The sequence below is a fragment of the Micromys minutus genome (genome assembly GCF_963924665.1).
Source record: "Micromys minutus genome assembly, chromosome: 6".
NCBI classification, from domain to species: Eukaryota; Metazoa; Chordata; class Mammalia; order Rodentia; family Muridae; genus Micromys; species Micromys minutus.
Genome location: NC_137975.1, coordinates 27,869,727 through 27,875,726, shown reverse-complemented (window position 1 = coordinate 27,875,726; position 6,000 = coordinate 27,869,727). Strand labels below are relative to the sequence as shown.

General features: G+C 43.3%; 1 protein-coding gene across 3 annotated transcripts in view; it reads left to right on the top strand.

Annotated features, from left to right (window-relative positions):
- NR5A2 (nuclear receptor subfamily 5 group A member 2) overlaps nt 1-6,000 on the top strand; it is a gene marked incomplete at both ends in the record, with an annotated part of 109,148 nt that overhangs the window by 59,655 nt on the left and 43,493 nt on the right. The window lies entirely within an intron of this gene.

Genomic DNA, 6,000 nt, shown 5'->3' with positions numbered 1-6,000 from the left:
GATAACTGAAGCATGCTAGACTCCTACTAGTTATCTGGGAGCAGGGAAGGACTATAAATCTACCAGCGTTTCGTCAGCCAAACAGAGAGCTTTCCTGGCTGTTTTTGGTTTTAGTGCTTGTTTAAACATTGTGAATGCAAAATCATTTTTTTCTTCTTAGGCTTTGTAGCAGTTTATTGTACAGGCTTAAGATAATCGTCTGTGTTCTTTATAAAACAAGACAGGGTTAAGGTAGCCGGATGTCTGTCTTGGCTGAAGATTTTGATTTTTCTCTTGAGCAGATGAATATATGTGTCATTGTTGGGGAAAAAAATGGTGACCAGCCTCAGAGATTTGTTTGTTTTCCTGCTTTTGCTAAGGGTATGTGTGTGTGTGTGCGTGCATATACATTTAATCATTTATTTTTGGAGGGAATGGTTTGTGGGTAAAGGTCAGACTGGCGGTTCATTGCAGTTTCCTTCTGTCTGGTGGGTTCCAGGGATCAAACCTCAGGTCACATGCTTGGCAGCAAATGCTATGACCTACTGAGCCATTTCATCAGCTGAGTTTTTTTCTATGTTTTTTTTTTCCTTTTCTTTCACTTGTATACTATATTTGAATTCAGGAATTATTCTAACAGCAGGGAATAAGGGGAAATAGGTATTTATTATAAAAGTCAAAAGGACTGGGCATAGTGGTATGTGTTTTTTACTCAGGTGGCAGAGATCTACACAGTGTGTTCTAGGACAGCCAGCACTAGAAAGAGAGACCCATCCCACAAAGTTGCTCACCTCTCTGTAATCCTGGGAGAGAGACCTGGTCCCCAGTCCTTCACAGCATCCACCCCCATTTTAACATCAGTCCCGCACACCTGCACACCAAGTTGATGTTCTAAAAGTGAAGTCCGATCACACCTGCTTTACCCCACCCACCTACCTGCCCAGTTCCGTAGACTGTCTTCCTGGGAGGACTATTTTCATGAAGCAGCGATTCGTGGTTCATAAAGGCCCCCGCTGCAGAGAAGATGAGGGGAGACGCAAAGTCCCACCCCAACCAAGATGCTGGGGAGAGAAAGTTTGTTCTTTCCAGTTGATTGACACTGGTTTATCAATCATACTCCAGGGCAGGTTCCATGTTTAGTAGTTGTCCAAGAAAAAAATGAACTTTCATTTGTTTTGATTGTTATGATGTGGTATTTTGGTTTGATGTGGTGAGATTTTTGGGAGTCTTGACTTGGTTTGGTCTTTTGGAAGAGAAGGTAGAAAGAACTGGGTGGAGAGGATACGGGAAAACTCGGAGAAAGGATATGACCAAATCTAACATTTAAAAAAGGCTCTACAGAGGCAGAGCGAAATAACAGTTGGGCCAGTCTCTCAGCTGTTCAAAGAGGGACAACGAGGCTCGATAGCTTGAATGTGGAGCTGAGAAAGATCTCTACATTTTTCTTGCTTACCAGATCCTCTCTCAGCATGAAAGAAAGTGCACACAGACTTCTAATGATTAACAGGCTGGGGTGTGGGAAGCAGCGCCTCATAACAATATGAGACTTGTGTCCCTTTCCACGCTCGTCTAAAATATCAATATAAATAGTTTCTCTGATAAGCAACTAGTTTCTGAGATAAGCCCTTTCTTTTATTACAGCAGATAACCCAGGTGTATGGGGGTGCTATTGCTCATCGCTAGTGAGACGTTCTCCTCTATAATGGGACTGATAGCTAATCGGCCCTCTTCCTAGGCTCCTCAAATCACACTAAACATTGCATATAAACATTTATATAAACACACACACAATTGCCAACACTTGTTATCTGTAGATAGGAAGAATCCATCATCTTTCCCCTACCCCTTTTTTTACCATGACCGTGAAGGTCATGTCATCAAGAAGCTCAACTCTCACCAGCTTCAAGATCTCCTAAAACATCACAGGATCAATGATAAAAAGCAACGGTGTGAAAACCTCTTTAGGGGGCTTTCAGATGAAGGCTCAGTGGCTCAGGAGGGTTTTTGAAATTCTAGTAGTGCAGACCTGGAGGGCATGTGTGACCAGAGCCCACACAGTGGCTGGTGGTTTCACTGAACAATTAGCATTTATTTTTACCAGGACTAAAGGAGACACTAGCCTATGGGGCTGACTAGCTGAGACGCATGGGAAAAGCCAACAAGCACTGAAGAAGTGATTCAAGCATTTCTTCCTTTATTTAAATAGCATCAGACATGCTCTAGGAGACTGTTGGTTAGACTCATAGAAGAACTGATGGCGAGAACGGACAGAATATATAAAACAAAAGGAAAACCAAAAGGACACACTAATTGTCGAAGTGGACACTCAGTGTCACCTTTTGCAACAATTTCTAGAGAGGTGGCAGGTGCATGTGGTGGTGGGGCTGATGGGACAGGACCCAACCAATTTTGAAAGTCACCTTTAATATTCTAATTTAACGGACTAGAGAAGGTTAGAGTGCTACAGTTTCACTGTGGGCACTGTGGCAAGCTCTGTCTGCTACAGTTACTATGTCTCTCTGTTCTATGTGAAATGGTCAGGACAACTCCCTTTACTCTTTCTTATCTAAAAGATCGTTTTTAATTACATACAGCCAAGTCTCTGGTCTGTTCAGATGAGTACAGGTTTCCAGAGAAGCCAGAGGAGTTAGATCCCCCAAAGCGTGGAGGCAGTTGAGTCACCTGCGGTGGATTCTGGGAATCCAGGAAAAACAGTGCGTGCTCTGAGTCACTTAGCCATCTCTCCAGCTCCTCTTCACTCTTTGGGGAAAGGGTAGGACCTCACTGTGTAGTTCTGACTTAACTGTGGAGACCAGGCTGCTTTTGAACTCACAGATGTGTCTCCCAAGTCCCAGCATTAAAGGCATGCTCTCACACAGTACAATTTCTTGCTGTATAAACGGTTCTGAAGCCGAAATCTCAATGCTTTACCCACATGTGGACTTAGGAGGTCTGCCTGACCTCACCTCCTGGATGTCCTGTACAATGTTTTCCTGTGTAGTCATTGTTGGAAACATGATCTCAAAGTACAGGTTTTTTTGGGCTTCCCTGAAAAGAGCCAAAGGTTTATATCACATTTTAAAAAAACAATAAATGAAGCCCAATTACCACTGTAGACTAATAAATAAGATGCTGATAACATGTGTAGGTGTAATAAAACCCTGGGAGCAGCCTGCACTTTGCTCTGAAATCAACCTTAGCATCCAAGAAAGAAAACTATACTCTGGGGGCAGTGACTTACCTGTCGCTTGCTCATCAGGACAGCTCTCCCCACCTGCAGTCAACCTGAGGCAGAGGATAAAGTACCTAGCCACTGCCTTCACCCATCTCTGCCCCACCTCTCACATCGAGCACCATGTGGTACTCAGAGAGAGTACCCACTGTCAACTAGCCCCCTGGGTACTGAACCAAGTGAGTGATTTCCACAAAGACAGGCATTGGGCTAGACTTGTTAATTCTTTCATCCCCGAGCCCCACACTTAGACACACCAAGTAATTGGGTCAAAAATCACCACCTGGGGGCCTGCTTGGTAGTAAAGCATATATTTTCCTAGGGTCCTTGGTCCAAATCCCAATTCTGGAATTCTTAGCAGGCCAGTTTTTTTGATGGAAGACATTGCCTTTTGCCCCGTTTACTGTTAGCTTCAGTCTGTGCGACCTGGATTTGGAAGTTGGGGGTGATACGGGAGTGGGGTACTGACAGCAGATCCCAGGGCCTTTGTACTTGTTCAGCAGTTGCTTTATTCAGCTTCATCTCCCTCTGAGTTCTTTCCCTACCCAGGCTTCCCTCATGATCAGAACTGAGTGGATATGTCTACTTTTTGTTCCTTCCTTTGTTAATTGCTTTTCACCCACCCCTATCCACACACCACAGATGGAACTGTTTAGCTCAGGTTATCTTGAACTTGCTTTCTAGGTCAGGCTAGCTTGAAGCTTAGTTCTGCTGCCTTCGTGTTCTGAGTGCTAGAATTCACAGCATTACCGTGCCCCGTTTAATGAAGAGGATTTCTTATCAGTGATGTCTTTCTGTGCATGTAATAAAACCCACATATATAAGCTGATCTGGCTTGGCAGTCATTGGGCCAGACTCTCACAGATAGATGGAAGTATAGAAGTCATTGATTCCATCCTTGTTCTTACTCAAGTCCAGTAATTTGTCCATGTTACTGTGTCCCAGTCCTATGGACAGGAGTTGGCCACCAACTGTCTTGTGTGTCAACTATCCAGAGCCTCATGGAGTCACTTTGTAAACTGGCAGTGTGGCACCCAGCTGTTTTTGTTTTTTTTTTTTTTTTTTAAGCCTAGCACTTTGAGACAGCCATGCTACACACATAGTGAGAGACCTTGTCTTAAGACCAAAACCAAACCAGCCAATGACTTTAATAATGTGAGTTAAATTAATATTATTTAGAAAAAAATATATACATCTTGGTATAATGGGGAGAAGACCTGGATTTGGGGATGGAGAAAGAATATATCCTTGACCACATTGGGAGGACCGTCTGAAAACTGAGCGGGACGGTTTCAGTTCTGCTAACTTAACAAAAGAATGCTCTGGGAGTTAGAGCCAAACTAATACTCAAAAGTCTGTACTGGGTAGTTGCTATGGCAACTCAAGATGGGTGAACCTCAACTGAGAAAGGGACTCCATGTCTGTAGGCAAGTTAGTTTCTGGTCTAGGGCATTTTCCCAGTTAGTGGTGTGGGAGGGTTCCCATCCCTTTGTGAGTGGTGCTGCTGGTCTTGGGTGCTGAGCCATCTGTAGGGGACAGCCAGTAAGCATCACTCCTCTGTGGCCTCTTCTTCTGCCCAACTTGAATTCTTCCCCTCACTGTGTTGTGGAACAATAAACTTCATCAATGTGTGTTACCACAGGAACAGCAGCTCTTGACTAAGACAGTCCTTAAACATTTCCTGACATACACTAACCAGTACGGCTTCTATACATGACTGGCGTGTGGATCTTGTATTTGGGCACACCAGGGTTTTGCTTGGTATACATCACAATAGAAGAAATAGACTTGCAGAAAAACTTCAAGATGGCAGATGGGTTGTTTCCATATTCACATCACAGATGTGTAGATGGTGTGTGAGGCACATGGGCCTTTGTCATTGGATAATGCAATTCCCTGGAAGGTGAGATGCTCCTGGTGAACCAGCATTCCTTTGTCATCTTCATAATCCTGACCACTCTTGGCTACAAGGAAAATGGCGTTCAGAGGATTTGAGGGAGGATTGTTTTAAGACATAAAAAACAAAACAAACCCGTTCAGTACAAGGCGTTTTATTTTGAGACAGTGTCTCCTGTAGCCCTGACTAGCCTCATGGGCTGCATAGTCAAGACCTGTCCCTGTGTCCCAAGTGCATCACAGTCTTGGTGATCTTTCTCTTCTGAGACCCAACATCATGAAGAATTGTAGGGTGCTCGCTTCGGCAGCACGTAGACTAAAATTGGAACGATACAGAGAAGATTAGCATGGCCCCTGAGCAAGGATGACACACAAATTTGTGAAGTGTTCCATATTTTTTTGTAACTAGTAAGATCTTAATGCACACTATCAAACCTTTAAAAAAAAAAAAAAAACCAAACACTGACAAAAATGTATTCGTATACTTTTATGCAAAAATGCTTAAAATTTATACATTTATCTTTGTTTTTTAAAATAAAGTTAAGGAAAAAAAAAGAATTGTAGGTAACACTCATGATCAATAGGGCCAGTTCCTCTGCTCTAGAAACCCCTAAGGCTGCTGTTAGCTTTTCCCTCTGTTTGGCAGGTTACTTAGATGTGTATGGGCCTTTCTGTATGGGAGCTGTTTGGGATCATTCTAGAAGGGTCTGTTAAGGGCCGTTCAAACACCTGTACCTCCAACAAGTAACCACTAAGAGCTCTTGTTCTGGGAGCTAGAACAATCTAATGGAGTGCTTTTCCCAGCAGCTCACTGATAAATACACACTTAGTTTATATCCTGAAGTATTTGAATAAATGAAACAGCGATGTGTTTGCTGAGCATCTGGGTCGGA